Genomic DNA, 15483 nt, shown 5'->3' on the forward strand with positions numbered 1-15483 from the left:
CCCCCCCCACCCGCCCTCAAAAAACGCAGAGTGACCATCCCAAACGTTCCGTCCTCTCTCTTCGTTCTGCAGTTTATTATCTAATCAGCTCGGCCCTTGGACACACAGCCACGCTCAATGGACCCAGACCACATGGCCAATAGAGCACCCAACAGACTGTGTCATCTCAGCCTGCTGAATCAAAAACAAACACAGGGGCTTGCTCGCTGTTTTGAGGAGACCAGGATTAAGCGAGAGGCCTTCCCACCCTCCTCCACTGTTTATTTAGCATGTTTACACTCCTTGAGTTTGATTTATTCCTATGTCTTGTCACTGTTTCATGCAAGTCCGACTAGTTTTTTTTTTGCAGTTTTGTAATGTTTCCTTAGTTGCTGGCAATCTTTTAAATCTGCAGAGTGAATTCAATTGTCTTAAAATGCCATATTCATGGCTGCCGTAGATTCTTGACAGCCTCCAGTCAAATCCCCACGCATTCACACCCACACACCTTTGGATTACCTCAGTGCAGAAGCGGGGGACGGAGTCTGGGCAACAGCACAAAACAAGACAACAGGCACAATTACAAAGCAGCCTGGAGACAATCCCGCACTTTAATGAAAGTCCAGTTTCCACTGCCCCAGGTAAGTGCTCAACGTGATTGTATCTGTGAAACAATTACACTGTCACAATCAAAGGAAGCTGCCTTTAAATGGTCTGTCAAGGCCCTCAGTGGGGCTAATAATCACTCATCTCTTTCCCACTGTGTCACTGAGGTGCTGAATCCTGCCTTTGTTCTGCACATCACCTGCCTCTCAATAGACTGCTTGGTGTTACACTTCAGGCACTTAGAGGGCCACGCTTTCAAAGCGGGGCCCCGAGGATATGCGAGCTCTGAGTGGATATCCAACAACTAGCACTTCCGAATCCCCTTTTTTGTCCAGCTCAGAGTTGGATTTGCTGAACAAACGTATATTACTGTAGCTGTTTCTCCACTTCTCCACTTCACTCCCTTGTTGTGGCAAGCCTGTTTTTTTTTCTTTCTTTCCCTCAGGAGGCCCAGAGGTAAGCTGCAATCCTGGGAGCAACCAGCAGCCGAAGGGAGATAACACCCACTCCTAATTTATAGAGTTATCACATATCCTCACCGGCGCATAAAGTGCATCCGGTTGCCTCCAAGTGCCCAGCGGATTTCCATTTTACTCCTTCTCTTTAAGTTAATACCTGTTTCATGTTTAACATCAATTAAAGGTATAAGGGTAATTAGAGAAGACATGGGAGAAAAAGAGGGTATCCTGCAGTTTCTCTTCCACAGTTTAATGATTCGCCAGCAGCCCGACATGTGGCATGTCTGGAATGTTTGTCCCTCCATTCAGAGCATGAGAGTTATTGTGTCAGGAGAGGGAAGAAAAGGATCTATGCAGCTAAGTCTGCGTGCACACATGCACAAGGTATTTGTGTTTGAGTATGTGTTTGTGCCATGTTTGTAGGCCCAATGCCCGCTGGTTGTTGTACAGAAGGGTAAAGAGAAGGTTAGATGGTTTTAAATGATCCGCTAGTTGATCCGAGTTTCCATTCTTGTCCGCGAGAACCTCTCGTTGCAGCTGGTTTTGGTTTCCGTGTTTGACTGTACAGAGTAAAAAGGCTCAAATTTATACGTTGTTTTTCCTTCTCTGTATCCTGCCTTGTCTGTTCTCCACTGCAGGGCACCCACTGCAACTTCACTCTTTCTCTGTTTCCCACTCTTCATTCAGTCGATCCCCGGGACACCCCATTCATTTATTTTTTATTAAACTTCAGCACTCTCCGAGACTCATTTCCTGCGGTTACTGGTGGAGCAGAGAGCACGCTGGGAGTTTCCCAGAGACTGGCAGGGGTCGGGAATGATGCCGGAGGAGCAAAGATGGGGGTTGGTTTGGTTTGAGATGGTGAAAGAAGGAGGGATCATCATTTTGGGAGTGCCCTGTCACCATGGAATTTATTAGAAGACTTACTCTTTTCTGTTACAGTGTGGTTGGGTTAAATAAACACCTAAATTGGTTTTCAAAACCAAATACAATCAACTGTAAGCAGATGATAACACTGACGTGAAAAATATCATATAGAAATGGCACCCCACAGACAGGCATTTTTGTCCCCAGCTATAAAAACCAAAGCTCGGCAGGAACAAGATGTTGCACTGTGACTTACATGTAGCATTTTTAGGATGATTTATTGCCATCACCGAAACACTTTAACAGACAAGCTGTTTTTCCCCTTCATTTAGGTTACATGAAAAGGTGAGTTATTGCCACCACTTGATAAGAGCGTGATGACGTAACTGGATTTCCTACTCAAATGATCAGGTTTGTGGTTTACAGGACAGCCATATATCTGGTGTCTTTTTTCTACATTCCCTACAACTTTTCACATATGCACTTTACATGCATTTTTTTTTTTACAGGAATTGGCCCATTGGTATGCCAAGTATATTGGAAAAATGTGTGGCGCAATTTATGACCTCAGAAATGCAGAGCAATGTGCAATAGTCTTGAGAAACCCCCCCATTTCTTTATATTTTGCCTCCACGGAGTAAAACAAAGGACAAAGGACAAAAGAAGAAGTCACAAAAAAACTATCTGCAGCAGCTCAACATTTTCTGAAAGTCATTTCGAAGTAGAGAAGGCTGAGGAATGCCAAACTATACAAGAAGTAGACTGAAAATCAGTGGCAACAGGTCTGAGAGATTAATCTAAATTTGGCATTTTTGTTCAAATTGTTATCATTATGTATGGAAAAGATCAGGAGATGGATACAACAGTGGGTGTCTACAGCCATGTATATATCATAGTAAAGGCTCTGTCATGGTTTGGGGTTTCATTTCAGCCAGTGGTGTTGGGGATCTTGTCAAAATTGACGCAATTATGAACATAGAAAAGGTTTTTATACACCAATTGCAGCTTCTCCTTTTCGCCTCATATACAGTATAATCTGGGTGGCTGTATCTCAGGAAGTAGAGCAGGTCATCTACTACATCATAAGGCTGGTGGTTCGATTCCTGGCTGTTCCAGCTTGTATTCCAAAGTATCTTTGGGCAAGATACTGAACCTCAAGTCGCTCTCCAATGCAGCCATTGCAGTGTCAATGTTAGAAACACTTAGGTAGAAAAAAGTGATTGTATGAATGGGTTTCTCACTTTCCTGGAACAATATGAAGAAATGAAGGGTGGCTCAAGAGTTTTGCACAATATTAAATCCTTTTTGTACAATTTTTAAATATATTTTTATAGTAGTATTAAAAAGTTATTTAGACAGTCTTTAGCTTTTTTTTTTGTCTAAATAATATACCTGGGCTACTGATCAATAACATAATGAATCTTTTTTTTTCATTTATCTTGTATTTTTATATGTAAGAAGATTTTAAAACTGATCATGATTGATTTTGGGGGCAATCATACACTTTATCTGATTATATGAAATCTAACTGTCAACATCTATGCACTTGCATCAGTCAGCAGTCCTTGGCGCCCCACACACTTAACCAAAATTAAGTGTTGCTCTGGTTCTCACATCCGCTTGTATAATATTTTCCCCCTTTTTTTTAAAGGCTATGACCATATGGAAGGTAGGTGCCCATGAATTTTAATGTAAGCACACACATCATACTATTCTGATGCATTTGCAACACACATTACATATGAATTATATGTTTGAGGGGGTAGAAACATGTAGTGTTGTTTTCATGGTTTTTAAATGAACCATCTGGGTACTTGTTGGCAAAGACCCCAGAATTTACAAGGTTTATTTTCATTGCTGAAATAGTGTACATTGCACACTGGGGCAAGAGGCTTTGACACAGGGGACCCAAACAAGCATCTGAGCAATCAAATTATTCCCAGAAAATTATTATAGATGAAGTGCTTGGGGTATTATTTGCAAATCAATAAAAAAAAAAAAAAAAAAAGAGCATACGTGTGTGTCAGGCGAGTGTTTTATGCCTCAATTCCCATTAAAACACGGCTGCCATGGACTAAAGACTTCCAGGCCATTTAGGGCTGGGTAAGCCAATCACAAATGGGCTTTTAGGGCTTTAAAATAATTATGGAGTCAGTTACATTGTCAGGCATAACTCTGCTGTTTGTCAAACTGTTTACATTTGGCCTTGTGTTCAGTTTTCAAACAGCTTGTATTCAAACATGTGGGGCAGGAATCTAAGTGTTTGCTAATTTTCAAAATGAAGAGTTTTCCTGCTAAATGGATTGTACTGAATCATCTCCTGTAATTATTTGTTCATTCCTCTGTTCAATTAGGGTCTCAGTCAGTTGCTAATGAACATGCAGAGGCCAATCTTTTCTCTAAGCTAGCAGCTATTATAGCTAGGAGTTAGCACAAGATAACCATTAGCCTTATTTCTCACACCTTCATGTCTTCTTGTTGACTTCCATATATTAAAGGAGACTCACCGGTGTTTCTTCAGATCCACTGTGTAGGAATCGCATACGTCCAGTGACTGATGCAACAAATTGGCAAGACCTTAATCGCGAGCCTCGATTGGCAATAAGTGTCTGAAACTGCAGGAATCAGGGTTAGTAAGTTTGAAATGAATGCCAACCTGATATTCATCACTCATTTCTGCAGACTCTGAGCGAACACGGATCAATTTGATTTAACAAATCTTTTGAATGCACTTTATTTAAGACAGACAAGATTTGCTTCATCATATCTTAAATGTTTACCTTAGGTGTCAAAGATATACAACAGTGCCAGAAGCAGAGGAATCTGAAGAAGATTGAGATATCTGAGATTCGAAATTTGTTGATGGCGATGATTTTAAAAATCACATCGATTATATGACTTTTCGAGTGTATTCATCTTAAAATGCCCAGCTAAAAATTAACTTTACTATTATGCAATTTACTGCAGAGGTAGCTGGGAAAATAACAAAGGTGTGTGAACGTTACGAGAATAGATTTGGATTCTCACAACTTAACAACACAATGACTCCACCTCCCCTTCTCCACCCTTTGTCTGAATACCTCAGTTGAACCGCCATCCTGACATGCATTGCTTATGAGAGCATTCATCATGGCACAACAGTCTGACTTCCTGTCTCCGTGCTGACAGCGAGCTGTTAACGTAATGAGGTGCATGCTAGCGCAGAAGGTTTTTGGGAGACCGACTTGGCCTCCTGCTAACTGGGTACACCATGGACCTCACCAGGCAGCCCTCCAGGGAAACCATTTGAGCAATGTGACCCCTAAATACAGTAGATTAAATAATTAAAGATGACCATTCATTTTCAGTAAAGGAATGTGTATTAAAAAGGTTCATTACAATTAATCAGGATTTTTAAAAATAGTGTACATAGTAAAGGAGAGCAGTGGATCTGAAATAGGGGAGTGGGGGGAATGGATGAGGCTTTGATGTGGTTCCCAGGGCTGTAGGCCATGCAGAGCCATGCTATTTCACCGTGAAATGCTATTACACTTCTGGTCTTTTGGTTGCCATCACCACAATTTCCTTTTTCAAGCTCTCAGTAGTTTTTGATTCAATGATCCCAGATCCTAGACATGTACAAATGTCACATGTCACAGGGTTTGCTTTATTTTGTAATACCCAACCTTGAGAATGTGATGAGTTACAGACTAGTGCTGTACAATACTACAAATTTTGGTATTAATCTGATACCAAGAAAATTATTTTAGTATTGCTGATTCTTTTAACCTATAAAGGAACTGGAGAATAAAGCAGAGTTGTCTGTTACTAACTGTAGATCTTTCATCATAGTTAACACTCATTCCGACAGCATTTTTACTGCTGGCAAACAAGCTTTACTCTGTAGAGTAATATCAGAGCCCCTTTGTGATTTCAATAAAATATTTTTCAGTTTCCATCACTGAACATGGTTCTTATCTGACGGCATCACCATTTGCCTTGGCGCATGACACAACAGACTCAAACAAATACACAGAAAACCAGTCAAAAACTTGCAAACTCTTTGCAAATACTGCAAATTAAATGGAGAGACTGATCAATCGTCCTACCCTTGATGGCAGTGTAATAATTTTTGTCCCAGCAGCCACTGCTGACATACGTTATTTAGAAAAATATCCATCCTTATCAGCTTTTCCCTATTCAAATGCACGCAACCACTTTACAAAAACAATTTTTGACTACTAAATGTGATCTAATTACATCGTTTGCCTCCAGTATCTGCCTCCTACACTTATCTGTCTATTGTGCCAAACACGTAACAGCTAATAAGCGTCACTTTACATGCTCGGTGTAAATGTTTAATGTTTGATGTTTTCACAGAATTAAAACTGAACACAAGTGTGATGTATGGATGTGGATACATACGTACTGTGGATATCTGCAGCTGAGAAAACTTGGTGTTCAGTTTCGCTGACGTTTTGACTTGAGCTGTTTTACTTTGTTGCTCATTTCAGACTTTTAGTCTTGTAATTTAACATCCCAAACTGCTATATGTATCTAAAATAAGCACATCAGCAGTGATCTTTGTTCAAATTAAACTTTAATTTAAAAGATAACACTGTGTACTACCAGCTCGTAGTGAACAGCAATCATTCTTGTCCATTTTGGCTCGCATGTCACATTTTTCCTCCAGTTAAGTCCAGTGACTAAAACACAGCATGTTGAGCAGTTTCAGCAAATTGGCCTCTTTTTTTTCTTTCTCTATTTTTTTTTCTCAGCGATCTAACCCAAACAGGAGATTCCATTTATTTTCTTTCAGGGGGAGTGTATTCTCTGGGATATTCACTGGCACTGGGATTGTTTGGAAAGGAGTGTCATTTGGCTCCCTTCTCCTCCTCCTCCCTCCACCACACCCACACTCCTCCCAGAAGTGTCTGCTGGTATCTGATTCCTACTGCTGGGATTCTCTGACAGGTTTAGCAGCAGCAGTGATAAGCAAGGGATGGGTTTAGAGCATCGCAGTTCACACTGATACTATCTCTTCCTGCCTTAATCCTCTGAGTGAAGTATCCACACACTTGTGTTTTAGATTTCGCAGAAATTTCGCCTCGATGATTGTGCTAAAAAAAAAAAAGGCAGTTACGAGGGTTGTGTGCATTTATCTCGCTTAATCCCTCGTTAAGATAAAAGCAGTGTCTGCAAATATAACAACCAGAGATAGAGATAAAGGATCGCATTTTATAGCGCTCTTTATGAGCAGGTTCTCACCTTACTGAGTCATCCTCTTTGTCATGGCCTCGCTCGACAGTTCTTGGACCCCAATAGCTCTGCTCACTTGTTTCATATCAGTGGATAATGTGCAGGATTAACTCACAAATGTGTTACAGAGCAGCTCCTTGCAGCTACACAAACAGCACGGCTCAAACTGGTGGAGTAGGTGTTTATTGCCGCTCTATTTATTTTACCGTGCAGTTTTGTTTTAGAAGTTGGAAATCCAAAAGAGCTTTTGGAACAGGAGATTAACATTGATGTTCTACAATAATATGACTCTGGTTGCACTGCTCAAAGCAAATATTTTTACTGACAACAGGCATGCGAGCATAGGACTGAATCGCAATTAGATTCGTTTGACCCTTTGGTTGAAAGGGGCCTAAGGTGGGACGCCACACTGAGGACATTGTACAATTTAACCCCCCATCCTCCAAAAATATTCCAAAGTCCCTGTGAACCCTGCAGGCTCCCTCCCTCTCTGCTCTTTTGATAATTATGAATTATTACAGGCTGGGGTTTTTGTTAGTAACTCTCTAATTTTGCAGATCATAATTGATCACAGGTGTGTCGTGGGGACTGTTTTTGAAGTTCTCTTCTTTCTCCCTTTCTCCTGCTCCCCCGCATCTTCTTCCTCTTCTTTGCTTTAGCAGTGAACCGAGGTCGTCTCCCAGGCAAGCCCCTGTTGGAGAGCTTCCCCTTTTCTTAATTCCAGGCGTTCCTTCAGCGTCTTAGACGAGCCGATGTCCTTTCATCCTCCTCGGTGGAAAGGAGGACACCACTAGCGCACACTGTCAGTCCAGCTGGGATGTGGCGCAACTCGCTACATTCCTCTTGTTGCTCTGGTCACTCGGGGTGTGTGAACATGTGTGTGTGTTTCCCCTCAGCAGAGCCTCCACAGCGTCCTCACAGCCAAACCATTTTGGGAATGGCTGGAGAGGAGGGGATATTGGATTAGAAAAAGGCAAGGGATATAAATCTCTCACAGAGGCTCTCCAGTCTATCTCCTATCCAGAGGATTTATGATGTTTAACAGACTCAAATAATAAAGAGAGAGAGAGGAAAAAAAACAATTCATGAAATTGTTTTTTTTTGTCTAGCAGCTTTCTTCCTTGATTGATTGCGAAGCCTGCAATTTCTGTGCGCTCCCCCCCCCCCCAGATGATCTTCATGTTTCCTTGAAACACACACACACAAGCACACACAAACGAAAATCCAAACAGGTAAGATAAGAGGGAGGAGGTCGGTGGAGGCTTTAATTGAGAAACCCCCTTGTTTGGTAGATGTGTGTCCGCCCTGGGTGGTGAGCGGTGAGGTAAGCGTCTCCTCCCTGGAACACATTTCGACCAATTTATGTACAACTAAATCAATGGTAAGTATTTCCAGTTTACCGTTTAATTGCAGTCAGCTGGAACATGTTGCTTTCTGACACGGCAGAGCAGGACTCAGAGGACATTCTGAGGGCAGCGTGAAGGTGCAGCAGGTGTGCTCATGTTGTAGCATCTCGGTCCAATTCGCTTCAGAGCCGTGACTCACATGGACTCAGTCTTTCCACCAGTTCATATTTTTTAATACGAAGTGTGAACCTCAATCTCACCTTTGTACAAATCTGATGTGACACACCAAAGACTTTTTTTCCCCCTAGTATAGCGTGTGCACATATACTTCTCATATATGACTTTGTGTGTGTGTGTAGGCACGGGAGGGTTGTAGGTAAGCAAGACTCCAGAAATCAAGTACTTCTGCAAGAGTCAAATTCAATATGAGCTGAGGTCGTGATTGGTTAAAGGGGAGCTTTTGCCCCTGGACCTCACAATGAGGTATCTATTACAGCAACTACCAAAGAAATGTTCTTTTAATTAGCCACATTCATCTTTTTTTTCAGTGTTTTGACAGAAACTCTTACATAAACATACATCAACAAAGCAGAGACTGACCAAAAAAAATGCATGGTCATTTTTATGTTTGACAGCGCCACTTGGAACAATAACAGCAGTGACCTTGGGCCGCTGTGTTTTGGTCGGTTCTAGTTTTTCAGTTTTACTTCTAATCGTCCTGCTGCAGCACCTGCAGTAGGTTTTTTTGAGGGGGAAGGGAATTTTGATAGCCAACTATTGCCAATCATGTGCACATCATTAGTTTTTTTTCCCCTCCCTCCCCTTACATGTTACATAAGACTTCCCACAATCTGAAATGGATTTGGACGGTAATGTTCTGTTTTTACTTGATCCAGTTGTAATCTTTCTAACTGCCTCCATCTAAACCAATATGGTATGCAGCTGGAAGCAAATTATTTTGTTGACAATGTTTGCTTGTAATTTTGTCAGTGTGATAATTCTTGGAGCGCTTTGTGTGTGTGATTGTGGTGTCTGGCTAGTGTTTACAGCAGGCTGCTTTGCGGTCAGACAGCTGATCTTGGGCAGGAGAGAGCTGGTCTACGGGGACAGGCCTGCATTTGGTGTGGGCAAACTCAAGACGGCACAGCATTAAAATTCCTGCTCGAAAGTGACGTGAAAGAGGCGAGAATGAGTGAGTGAGAGAGAGAGAACAGAGGAGGTGGGGGGCTTCGGGGGTAGCCCGATGTGATGAAACCCTCGCTTGTTGCTGTTCGTGGCCCTCATTGTTGTCGCCCCCACAGCAATTGTCGGGGCGCTTGCCTGTTCTCCATTATGCCACATTTCCATGTAGTTTCCTGTCAAATATATAAAAAAAGGCTGGTGTGAATTTTACTCAACCTAAAAACACGTGTGGACATTTTCCCCCACCTGGCGCAGCTAAACTGGGGCGGAATGCTAAAATGTGCACTGAAGCAGGGGAGAGATGATGTGTTACACCAAAGTGTTTCACAACAAACACTCTCGAAGCCATCAGGCTGTTCGCTGCAGGGCTGTTTGGGCCGACCCACTTCTTTACAATATACAGGTGCTGAGGAGAAGGGGGAAAATGGAGAGGTAAGGCTCTGCAGTGCCACAGAACATAGTCAGTTTACGTGCTCTGATGGCGTAATGGGAACTGCCAGCTGTGGGCTTAATTACAGCACAGAGTGGTGAAGGAGATTGGTCCTGTTTTTCTTCTAGGACTCACAGCTTAACCGATGTGTAGACTCCAATGTTGTTAAACCAGATGAAGGGCATCGCTGAGAGTTCTGCATCAATGAGAGGACAGAAAACAAACCTGCCTGAGCTTATTCATCACACAGGGCAATAACTGCAACACAAGCCAATCAAATAACTGGTAAAGCCATCATAAGTCCCCAACTTTTTGGGTGACCCAATAGGTAAGTAGCTAGGTGCAAAACAATACCATCAAAGTAGTTGTAATTCAGATGAAATAATTCATGAAAAGGCTACAAATTCACTTGTTAAATATGATAAGACAAATGCTATATTTCTATATGTATGTCTATATTTCTGCATGTAGATTGAAGGTATACACACCTTCAATCTGTTGAGTGACATACTACTGTACCAGCACCAAAAAGCTATGATGAAATGTACTGACATTTTTTCAATGAATAAAAATAAGATAAAAATGTTTTGGCGAGATGAGATCTATTCACAAAAAATGAAGTTGTGTAGAAAGGCAGGACATATTTTGTGCAGTAAGGTTAGTACACAGAAACTGTAATTTGATCAGGTATTAGAAAAAACAGACTGCAGTATATACTTGTTAAATATTTGTATTTAACAAGTATATATTTGTATATATTAAATTAGTGTTCACCATGAGAATGAATGGCCTAAAAAATAAGCAACTGCATTAGCATGACAAACCACAAAGTATGCATTGTAGTTCCAGTCAAATGATCTCTTTAACCAGCTTCAGGCAAAAATGGCAACTTTGCATACAAAATGTGTCCTAATCTTACAGATCAGTTCTTGTGGAATTTCCCAAGCAGATCCACGGTCCCCTGAAGGTGAAAGAATTTACATTTTAAACACCCACAAGTTGTTTTTTTTCTTTTTACTCCTTTTGTTATTTTTTGTCGACAAAATGAAAATTTATTGCTAACGTTCTTTGAATTATGAGCTAAAATCTGAAGGTCAAGTACTTGACGTGCACGGTAAGTCAGACTAAAGTCACTAAAATACGCTCCTTTGTGCTGTCTTCTGTGTTAACAATATGCACGACGTGATACACATTCATTTAATCAAGGCACAATACCGCAGTTGATTTACAGGTTGTGCATTACCTTGTGACCGAGTGAGCCAGCAGCGAGCGTGGGCCTTGGTGGTAATGTAGTGCTAGTGTAATGCATTGTGCTTGGCTGCCTCTTCTGAAACATTTCACTAATGGCATTAATGTTCTGAGTGCTCGGGTCCTTAGCTGTGCCAACTAAAGGGGAGGGGGAAACGGGGAGACGGGGAGGGGAGAAGTTGAGCAGCAGTTGAATCTAAGCAGATGGCACTTGTTTTACTTTCTTGCCTGGCCATCTGGAGTTTACTTAAACTGATGACTTCATCATCAAACACTGGCCCACCAGCCAACTATGGCACTCACCACACACGTATACACACACTTACGGGATACAACAGCAGCAGAGTGACTGTGTTATGGTGTCGCACTTGAGAAGCGTATGCATGTACTTAGGTGCCTGTATGTGTGTGTTTGTGTGGTGGTTCATGCAGGTTTGTGTGTGTGTTTGTGTGTGTTTGGCACATCTTTCTTTTGCAGACACACACAAGTGTGTTTATAAGAACTCGACCTGTAAAAATGTCATCCCTCTGTCTCTTCAGTCCTCATTCAGAGTGACATAATACTGGCCTCGGGGATGGCATCATTAAGCAAAATGTCCTCTGGCATTTTCTAACTCCTCTGTCAACTACATAAAACTTTAATCACTGCAGTCACAGAGGACTGATCCCTGTCCCAGCTGAGCTCCACAGTCTCCAGGAGAAAGTCAAGAGCAATCAGTTGACTTCATTTACTTGGAAAAGCCTGTTTGTGACACCTGTGCTAAGAGACGTAAGCACTGTAAATGCACAAAAGCAGCGCAAGAACCACCCATAAAGTTGCAGCTTTTCCCTAAGAACTTCATAAAAGCTGAGTGATGGTAAGAATAACCACTTTAAGTAGGTGATGTACTTTTTTCCAAAACACAACGGTGAGGTGTGCTTGAAGATCCACACCAGAGTTTGTACAGTTATAAACTGTAAACTGTAAATGTTTGGGGCTATTTTAATGTTTAAATAAGCAAACACGGGGGCTTTTGACAAATTTGCATCAACTTATTTGTCTTTGAATCTTCAAGCTGTTTGGATCATAAGGATCGCAGCACACAGTTTAATGATCTGTTTGATGGCTTCACGTTCATCTACCGTGGTTTAGTTACTCAGGCAGCAGCTACACATCATTTAACCCGTTGGAGCCGGTGTGGAGGGGCAGAAAGCGAGTCATGAGGCTGAGCTGAATGAGACCACTGTGTAACAAAGGGACCCTGCTGAAAGACTTGCCATAATAAAGTAGAGAACAAAGAGGATAACAAAGGACTTGGGAGATTCCTCACGTATTCTTCTTGTGCTTTATAGACTAGCTGCGGGGCTAGTGCTCAATTTCAAGCACAGAGGAATGTGTTTGTTGTGGTCAAGGGCTTTTCAGGTTAAACATGTGATAGTTCCACTTTGTACTGTATGAAATCGAAATCGTTATAAAAACCAGGCACATAGAGCTAAGGACTATATATACAAGTACACAGTCCAGGATCTTGTATACCAGCTGTGTGTAGTTTCCTCTTACTGCAACTTACTCTTTGCCAAAGCTATGTTCACACTTCTGCTGTCACATTAAGAGCCCAGAGCAAAATGCCGGGGTCAACAGGGACAGGACAGGCGTGGGCTCCTAGTGCTGGATGCCCTCACTAGAGTGATGCTGGTTGTTTGGCTCATCCACAAGTTTAATGCTGGACAGCAAGTGTACAGTACAGGAAAAGTAAACAGCAGAGTTGATTATGGGCTCCAGCTGCAGTTGCAGCTCAGAAACATCCTGAACTGGATGGACTGCTGTTCTTCCCAGGATGTGGCTGTTATTAGCATAATTGTAAGAATCTTTCAAATGTAACATATATTGCGGGTATGATAAGTAAGGAAACAAATAATTGAACCATATTTCAACTCGGATTAGGAGTGACATTTTTGTTAAACAGGTACTGTACTCTGTATATTTGTTTTGCTGCCCATGTCAAACAACGGACTGCCTATAGATTTCTTCTCTTTCAATAAATACCACCACTTAACCCCCCTCCCCCTCCCAAATTCATTTTTCCCCCCATATATATATATTCCACATATATAAACATATATGATCTCCCCCAGCATGTGTCTGGAGGAAGGAGTTGAGGTCGCCACTGCAAAGAAAGTGAAAAAGCTTTCAAAAGCATTTCTCTTGGCCCACTCGCCCCTGAACAAAGCCTGCTGTCAACTGGTCAAGGTTTCACTTCCTAATTACCTTCTCCTGGGGCACAATGGCCACGCCGCTGCCTAGCCCAGGCCACTCTAGACACCAGCATTCTTTCCCAGACGAGTGGCCCCCTACCATGGACCTACAGTCTCTAAGGAAGTGCTAGATGCATGGTTAATATGGCCGATATGACCCCGGTCTGCAGTAGTATATTACATTTAGATATTGACAAATCACTCTGTGTACGTCATTGTACCGAAAAAACCAAACACAAAAAAACATGTCTGGTGATAGAATAACTATGACCTAAATGTTTTTTTCTTTCATAATTCTAAGAAATCCGATTTGTATAAGATCACATTCCTGGTGCTCTTTTTCAGTGCTAAGCTGATTCTTTGATTCATGCACACCAAGGCTTTTTATGGCTGTTTTACCTCAGGTTAGAGGTTGTGAAAAGTTCACACAGACTCACAACTAATATAGCACTGTTTCCGCTCTAAAAATCTATCCTTGCTACTGTAAAACTTCAAACACAGTCAGAAGAGAGACAGAAAAAACCTCGACGTGAAACGCAGCCGTGGCTCAAACTGGTTCCTTATTGACTAGAGTGGTGAGTGATTTTCCCTGATGCTCCTTTGCCACCCAGACTACTCCCAAGAACACCCAGACAGGAATTCCACTCAGGCTTATCTCACCGGCCCATCGACTGCCACCACCACCACCACAGAGGAGGATGAGGAGGAGTGGAGGGAGCTTGGTCTGAGGAAAAGGTCAAAAGGGTAAGAGGGGGGTCTCCTCTGGCTTGGATTAGGGGTTAGAGGAAACCTGTTGTTGGGGTAAGCAGTTCATTTGTGTTTACCAACAACTGCTCTGGGAGATAGCTGTCAGCGGTGTGTATGAAAATTCGCTGCAAGGGGAAGCTGCAGTGGTTGGCCTGAGACACTGAGGAGCAACAGGTTCACAGAAAGATAACTGACGAGATGCCTGGACTATCAGGGGATGACAGTGGGGGTAGAGGCGATTTGAGCTAATGCTGTATTAGGTCTTTACAGCTGTGTTTTTTCCACTTATTGCTAAGATAAATTAAGCCCCTCTGTGACTTTTTAAAGTCATCAAGATTGCTTTGGAGTCATTAAAGTTATTGGAAGACAGTAATAAGACGATTATTTACACACTATATACATAACTATAGACTAAATGTTGTCTTAAAAATCTAAACATTATAATAGACTATTTCAAATGAAGAAGAAGCCAGTTATAGCCAACAACTAAAGGTATCTTAATACATAGCTCATTAATCAAACTGCCTCATAAATGTAAATAAATCAGCCATATATTGAGTAATTTTGGGCAAACCAAGCAGCAAGCAGCAGTCAACATAGCAGAAACTTCAGTGATCTTCTTAAAGGAAATATGGCCACCTGTTTTGGCAGTATAGGGACTTTTTGTGCTGTTGTTTGAAAGCATTATCTAAATAAATTTGTATTTCAGTGCTCACAGGAACATAAAAACTGCATTACTGTCATGCCAATATAAGTTTCTAAAAGCTTTTTAACACCTGGAAGTTTTTACTTTATTCCAAACCTTTAATAATGTGAAATTTTCACATAGATTTCAAGCCAGGATTTTGTGTATGTCAAAATATCTCTGTTTATACATCCAGTAGACAAGAAGCTTTGGCATTTATTGGCGTGGTTCATATATGTTGTTTTCTTTTTTTTTCTTTTTCTAAAAAAAAAAAGGTTTTCACTAGCCAAACTTAGCATTAGCAGGAAACTGGGATACTTGGATCAAATACACAGCCAGTGTTTACAGTGCTTCCATGGGTGATTTAAGCTGAACTTTAAAAGGAAAAAAAAGCAATCTGTCATTTCAACTGCTGTGAAAACTCACGTCAGGAGAGCCGTACTGTCCATCTGGCAGAATACGC

Source organism: Pundamilia nyererei, unplaced genomic scaffold, assembly GCF_000239375.1.
Source record: "Pundamilia nyererei isolate P.nyererei 1_Seehausen unplaced genomic scaffold, PunNye1.0 scaffold00109, whole genome shotgun sequence".
NCBI lineage: Eukaryota > Metazoa > Chordata > Actinopteri > Cichliformes > Cichlidae > Pundamilia > Pundamilia nyererei.